Source organism: Xyrauchen texanus, chromosome 32 (assembly GCF_025860055.1).
Source record: "Xyrauchen texanus isolate HMW12.3.18 chromosome 32, RBS_HiC_50CHRs, whole genome shotgun sequence".
Taxonomy (NCBI): domain Eukaryota; kingdom Metazoa; phylum Chordata; class Actinopteri; order Cypriniformes; family Catostomidae; genus Xyrauchen; species Xyrauchen texanus.
In genome coordinates, this window is record NC_068307.1 from 35,576,026 (window position 1) to 35,584,059 (window position 8,034).

The 8,034-nt window shown below is 35.9% G+C and overlaps 1 protein-coding gene across 1 annotated transcript in view; it reads left to right on the forward strand.

Annotated features, from left to right (window-relative positions):
* The window catches only part of LOC127625995 (protein bassoon-like), a 135,082-nt gene extending 127,288 nt beyond the window's left edge, over window positions 1–7,794 (forward strand). Inside the window, exon 14 of the mRNA XM_052101493.1 lies at window positions 3,355–7,794. The gene's annotated coding sequence lies outside the window, so the exon portion shown is untranslated. The remainder of the gene's footprint in view (window positions 1–3,354) is intronic.
* Window positions 7,795–8,034: the final 240 nt, after the last annotated feature.

Below are 8,034 nucleotides of genomic sequence, written 5' to 3' on the forward strand. Positions count from 1 at the left end.
ATAAGATCAGTAAATTCCAATGCGGGTTTAGAAAAGGAAAAAGCGCAGTGGATCACCTTATTAGACTGTAATAATTTGTATGGGACAGCTTTATTAAAAAGGAACATGCCATAGCCATTTTCTTTGACCTAAAGAATGCTTATGATACCACTTGGAGATATGGCATCCATAAAGATTTTTTTTATTTCCAGTTTCTGTCTAACTACCCTGTCAAATTCACATATTCAAGAACTAGGGGTCCCTCAAGGAAGCCTTCTCGCAGTTACACTTTTCAGTATCAAAATATGTTTTGCAGTTTATATGTTGATGATCTGTGCATTTGTTACAGAGGGAAAAAATATTAATGTAATCGAATGACAAGTACAATTATGCATCAATAAGAGAAATGAATGGTCAATCATAAAAGGGTTTAAATGTTCTAAAACGAAGGCTGTTTGTATGCATTTTTGCATTTTACGGTCTCTACATCCTGAACCAGACCCCGGAGAACCCATCAAAGTCATTAAAGAACTTACATTTATAGGACTTGTGTTCGATTACAAACTTACCTTTATTCCACACATGAAAAGCCTGAGAAAAAATTATTTCAAGACAAAATCAAAATGGGGTGCTGAATTCACTGTACTTTTATGTCTTTATTGAGTACTAGTCAGATCCCGGCTAGACTATGCGTGCTTTGTTTATGGGTCAGCAAGAAAGTCCTACATTAAAATTCTGGACAACATACATCACCAAGGACTTCGACTGGCTTTAGGAGCATTCAGAACCTCTCCTGTTCAGAGTCTTTTCACAGAAGCCAGAGAACCTTAACTCCTGAACAGATGTTTGAAGTTGGCACTACAATATGCAGTGAAACTTAAGGCAAACAAAAGCAATCCAGCCTACCATACAGTTTTCACCCAGAACGATCTTACTTATATGAGGCCAGACCCAGATACATCAGACTTTTTGGAATGAGGATGAAACCTTATCTAGAGAACCTGGATATCAATTTGGACAACTTAACCCAAGCTTATGTTTGTCCTATTCCACCGTGGGATCTGAAAAGTCCAAATATCATTTTGACAATGACCCAACCCCAAAAAAACAGAGACACACCACATAATGAGTACCACCAGCAATTTTTAGATATAAGATGTGATTTCTCTCTTAATAAACCTGTTTTCACTGATGGATCAAAAGTAGATAACAAAGTTTCTGTATAAACAGTTATCGGAGATCAACGCTATGGAATCAGTATTCCTGGACAATGCTCCATCTTAACTGCTGAAGCTAGTGCTCTGTTTTTAGCCCTGGAACATTTCAAGAATGAACAAGGATGAATTTTTTTAATCTTCACAGACTCAAAATCTTGCCTTCAAGCTCTGAAATCTGTAAAGACTAGGTTAGATCCCATTATTTTGAGTATTTTAACTAAAGTAGACAACTTACATAAAGAAAACTTCAGTATCTTTTTCTGCTGGATCCCAGGTCATTTTGGACTGTCAGGCAATGAGAAAGCAAACATTGCGGCTAAAGAAGGCACCCTTTCTCTAGAAATCACAGAGTGTAGTTGTGTCAGGGCGGAGGGCGGGGCCGGGTTGTGATTATACACACCCGGTCCCTTATCAGGCTAATTAAGCCTCCGAGAGGGATAAAGGCCAATGGCAGATGGTGGTGCGACGAGAGAGAGATGTCCGTCATGTATGTGTGTGTCTTTTAAGTTTCTCATTAAAATATTATTTATATCATCAAGCCAGTTCTCGCCAGTTCTCCGATACACCGTAGCTTGTTCCTCAGCCACTCCTCCACCCTCTAACGGATGACAGCCGCGCCTCACGGGCGGATCGGAGGCAGACCTCCAGCCCCTGGCGGACGGAACACCCCGCCGTGTTCTTGGGGAACAGAAGGGATCTCCCCCACCCCTGGCAGCGGTTCTCCCACTCCAGGCGGTCGGGCACCTCTTCCACCCGGCAGATGGCCGCAGCTGCTCCGTTGGGGTGGACGGTAGTGGCGAGAACTCTACTACGGCGTATCCCTCCTCCTTCCCGGGTTTCAGCACCAGTGTAAAGCAGTCAATAGAAAGGAGGAGGCGAGAACCGTCTTGACGATATAAATAATATTTTAATGATAAACTTAAAAGACAAACACACACACACACACACACACACACACACACACAAACACATGACGGACATGTCCTAAAACCCTTACTAAACTCTTATATCTCTTACAGGTGCCAGATAGAATGGGACGAATGTAAAAACATTAAGCTTAATTAAATAAATCCCAGTATAACTAATAATCTTTTCTCTAACTTTGAAAATAGGCACAATCAAATTGTATATACTAGGTGTCGAAGATTTCATTCTAGACTGACACATGGATTTTTATTAAAATGTGAAGAACCTCCATCATGTCTTTCCTGTCAGAATATAATAAATATTAAGCACATTTTATTCAATCGCACTGCTTTTAATACTATTAGACAAAGGTTTTACTCAGAAACATGCTTGCGAGTTTCTGTCTATCATAAAACTAAAATTCCTTATTAAGTTTTATGTTTTTTGATACTTAATCTTTTCTCACCATGTGGATAGCCTTGTTGTTGACATGGCGCTAAATACAAATAAATAAATACTTGGCTACATGCACATTCTTACTTATGTGTTCCATGTGTTAACTTTTCCTTCTACAGTAAGGAATTTTTCTCTGATGCAGTGTTGACGCTTTCAGTTTCGCATTAGAACGGTTTGTCAGTCAAAAATCAAATTTTGTATAAATAAATATGTATCATGTATTTTGTGAGTTTTAAGCTGATCACCATTTACAGTTTATTATTTTTATTGTTAATGATCAGTCAATTCCATTCATTAATGCCAACGATTGTCGATTGAAAAATGTCTTAAAATTTGCAACCCTAATTGTAATATAAAAATAATGTGTTCTCAATTGAACTCATATCAGCTATAGGCAAAGCAAAGCAAAGCAAAGTTAGCTCAAACCATGAGATTCATACCCGCAGAGCAGTGCCAATACTCGCTTATAATGTTCCACCGCAAGTTGCTTGCAATTTTAGGTTTCAACCACAGAAGCCGCTAGAGAGCCCACAGTTTTGTAGTGCAGCTTTAACGTGTACAATGTTTAAATTTGGTTGCTTTACTTCTGAAAGAGTGTTTATTTCAATGTTCATTATACAGTAATAACGAGTCAAAATAACTGTTTGTGGTAATCAACATAATGTCACAAATATTGCCGATATGTTGCTTAACTTGGATTGAACCCTGGATATTCTGAGTGACAAATATTGCATTTGACCATACTGAAGATGTATCAAATATGGTTGTAAATGTCATTCTTTTATCTTTCCTCCAGATGTTTCACCTGACCTTGACGTATCAATGAAAACTTCTATCTATCAGATGACATCTGCACAACCTACCAACCATGGAGGCTGAAAATCTCTCTCAAAATGATTCCATAGTTGCTGATGAAGCGATTACATTTCCCAAAATGCCAAACTTCCTGTTCTTTTTGAGGTTTTTCCAGACAATTATATCTTCCCTTAAATAACACTTCTGTGCTCAGGTGTCCCTCCCTATTCTCTAAGCAGTGTGAAGAGGTAAGAGACAGCCACAGTTCTTAGATTTTTGCAGTCCTAATGAAGACGTCTACACCCAGACTCTTGGAGACAGTAGCAGTGAAGGAGAACGACTACCTTACAAAGGCTTCAAATGAACAATGCCTCTGTTATTCTCTTTAAAAAAAAAAAAATGTATGCTCGATTTCTAAGATCTTGACATTCCAATAAGGCGATGATTGACCCTCTCTATGAATGTTTTCGTTTCTTCCTTAACCTTTTTGTCATGTGTGTTAATGAATGCAAATGTGTAAACCGTGGACATGGAATGCACGTACAAAAAATATATATGTATACATATATGATATAAATATATATGAATCCATATCTAGACACCTTTTATAAGAGTCTCTAAGGGTGAAGCCATGTGCACCTTGCGTAAAAAGCTGGTACTTTAATGTAAAGGTAATAAATATTAGTCAAGTCCAGGGGTCAGTAATAGCAGAATGTTAGTCGTTTTATCAACCAGTAAGCCATTACCACTCTATTACAGAATTTCTTTAGTTTCTGGTTATTTTATTTTACATTATTATTTTTATTTATTAGTTTCATATACGTTTTGCCTAATTTTCTTTTAAATTAAGAGCCTTACTAATATTTTTTACTTGTATACCTCACATATTTTTTTAAAGTTCCATATCATCCTTACTTGATTTATTTTGCACAACTGTATACTGCTGAATATGTACAGTACATATCCCTCATTAACACTCTGCTAATGTAAGACATTGATTTGTGTGTTTATGGATTTATATTTCTGGTATTTGTTTAATGTTTGGTATTATTATAATTAATATTATTTATACTTCATTTTTTTCTCATCATTATTGGTAATCTAAAATAATGTATGCTTTGTTTTGTTTTTTATATTTTTTTTGTTGTTTCTTTTTTTAAGCAATAGCATGCTAATCTGTACAGAGAACAATAATTTTGTCGTTAAATGTGATCCACAGGCATTCAAATTCTACTATCACAGGTCTGTGACGCTTACCTGTGTCTTACGTAAACAGGTAAAATAAACTCTAAAAACCCCCAAGCAAACTACTCTATCACCATCTCCCACATACCTACAGATACATATTCCCAAAACCACATTTACCAGTACGCAGATACACCTAGGAAGAGGGTTTGAACTACTTTTAGATGTTCTATGCAATAATCCATGTAAAACCATTCTGCAACATCCCTTTCAGATGTGTACTTTCGATTCAGTTACGAATAGGGACATGTTTGTATTTATCTTGTGTGTATGAAACTATCAAAATACTAGATTGTTTTCATTTTATTTAAGTGGCATGTTTATGAAAGCCCTCGTCATCCCTAATTTTCAGGGAATCTGTTGCCAAAGGGTTTACTGTGTGGACTGTTGGTCTTGGGACATCCACCATCTCTGTTGCTTGCGGCATGAATTTGCTCAGCTCTCTTTGGCTCGTTATAGTACTGTCATTCTTGTCTGCAGTGTGATCGGGTGTTCAGCTGGGCACACAGCTTATGCACTCGTTATTCCGTCTCCTAACACAGGAAATGCTGTTTAGACCCGTATTCGGTTCAGGAATTCATGTGATCTGTTATTGCGTCCACGCTGAAATCAGAGTTCACATGGTTGTGTTCACATTTTCATATTCAACTAGTCTTTGTGCATTGGGTATCTTGTCATTGAAAGGTTCGCCAATGATCTGTGACCTTGACAAAGAAAACAGACATTTAATGGGAAATAATGAGAATTATTATAATAGTAGAAAACAGAGCTGTGCTGGTGAGATCTTAAAAACACGGCTAAATCTGAACATGAATATTTCCTAAAGTAAGTCTTCTATGTCACTGCACTGCAAAACAATTCGAAATAATTATTTTAGTCTTGTTTTTTAGTAAAAATATCTAAACATCCTTAAAACAAGATACATTTAATAGAGAAGCAAAATTATGGATGATAATAAGACTTGTTTTCAGAGAATATACAGTATCTTGAAATAAGTATGTTTTTCATGGAAATTCCGTAATAAAAGTTTGTACTACCTGAGCAATTTAGGCTTGAAGTTCATGTAACTTCATGTTTTACGAGCCGCGTCAGCAGTGGGCAGTCAGCGCCTCAACAAACCTCAAACCAAAGTTTAAAATAGCTGTAGACCATTATATCAGTTTTACCATTAATCTGTTTCGGTAGTTGATTTTTGGAACTAACAGTTAACGGCAAAAATCTATGCCGATAGTTCCTCTGAAAATTGCGTTTTTTAAATTGAAGCGAGAGCATGCAAATAACAATGTGACTATATAGATACATCCCTCACCAGCACAAACATTCTGTCTCCAACTTCATATTGTTAATAACAATAACATATAGGCTGTAAAAAGCTTAATTTGGTAAATATTAAATATAGAGCATTGGAATGGAGCCAAGTCTACATAATTTTAAAATAAGAGTCCCCATAGTGTTTTAGGCTTGTTTAGTGTTAAATGTCCCATGTTATGCACCCAATCTTCTTTTCTGATTATTATTGGGATTTTGGTTGAAACATTTAATAATCTGGGATTTTATTCATTTTAGACTCTGGCCTCCATGTCTGTGCTGACTAAGAAAATGTTTTAACATTCTATTAATTGATTTTAAAAACTATCGGCATAATAATCGGTTATCTGACTTTTCAACCACCTAAGTTATCGGTATCTACAAAATCCACTATCGATCAACCTTTAGTTTAAACTACTTTTAACTGGACACAATGTCCTAAAAATGTGCCGTTTAAAGGCATCATCTGACGCATTTGTACATAGACCGACCACCATAGGCGGAAATCGCGGGGGGGGTCAGGACCCCCCCATCTGAGGGTTGTCCCCCCCCTAAAATATCATTAAAATATGTGTATTGTAAATAATATAATGATATATTCTTAAAATAATGTTTATTGTCCCCCCCAACATGTTGATGAAATTTTCGCCCCTGCCGACCACGTAATTAAAAATAGCGCAGACGGAACGCAAGAGCGCGTTTTGTGAGAACAGGACAGATTGATGAACTCAAAATGGATTGATGTCAATTGTAGGTTGTTGTTCAATGATATGGGAATAAAACTAAAAATGTTTTGATTTCAAAAGCTACTTTTTTGTCTAATCAATGCTTTACTTGTCTGCCACAATAATGCAATACATTTTAGTCTGAATTATTATATTTATTTATAAGCCTATATATAATATTTATAATTATCTAAATTATTATATATTTTTTATATTAAATTCTTTATTTGGGGGACCTTTCTCAGCAGATATTGATATATGCGATTAATTGCAATTAATGTGATTAATTAATCGGAATGACATGTAAATAGCTATTTTAGACATTTTAATCCATTGACAGCCCTAAAATTAGCCTGGGTTTAGCATAAACCTCACTGAATTGTGTTGGATTTATGCTCAAAACAAGATAAAACACTTATTTCAAGATATAGTCTCTGAAAACAAGTATTCATTTATAATACAATTTTGCTTCTTGTTTGAGATATTTTTATTTGAAAACAAGACAAAGAAATCAGAAAGAAACCAGTGTTTTGGAAAATATTCAAGTAAACTAGCCATAAACGGCTAGAGATAATGTAGCATGAATTTCACCTCAATGCCATTCACATGAAAATCAGGGCATGCACGTTGAAAGCACAAATTGTTCATCACCATTTCCGTTTGGTGGGACCTCTCTCTTTTGAATGCATTTGGGTAGGTGCATTGGGTAGAGGCGAATATTTTCCTTTTTTATACTGAAATGCTGATTAGGCAATCAGAACTCTATACTGAAGAATGATAAATCTTCTTACATCACTGTAACCATGGAGATATACAATAACAAGTGCATGAGCCAAAGTTGCCACCACAACAGCTGGCCACAGTGATAGATAAAATACACAAACACAGACATATCCACACAAACAGGCATGTGCACGCACAAACACAGTTACAGACACACATACACAGACTAACTGTCGCTGTAAATACTGACTTTGGTTATTTTGTACAGTGTTTAAATATTATGAGTGAAATAATGGCCGTCTTGTGCAATTTCACGCCGGCCTTGCTGCCAACCTTTTGTGCTTTTGTGTATAAAAGAATAATGATGATTATTGTTATTATTATGAAAAAAAAAAAATCATTGTATATGTTGCTGGCTCTCAATGACTGTTGACTACAGTGGAGGGTGGGGGTGGGGGGTTGGGTGAATCTTTCAATTAGAAAAACATATGGTCTGTGTAGGTTTTCTATACATATTGTGTTTGTTAAAACTCAATTGAAAAATATTTAAGTGGCTTCCAACATGACTGTGCCAGAAGAGAGGGTTTAGAGTGAATAAACATATATGTATTACAAGTTAAATTGGGATTTGAAAAACTATGTAAAATAGGCAACCATAAAGAATAAATAAAAAAAGATAC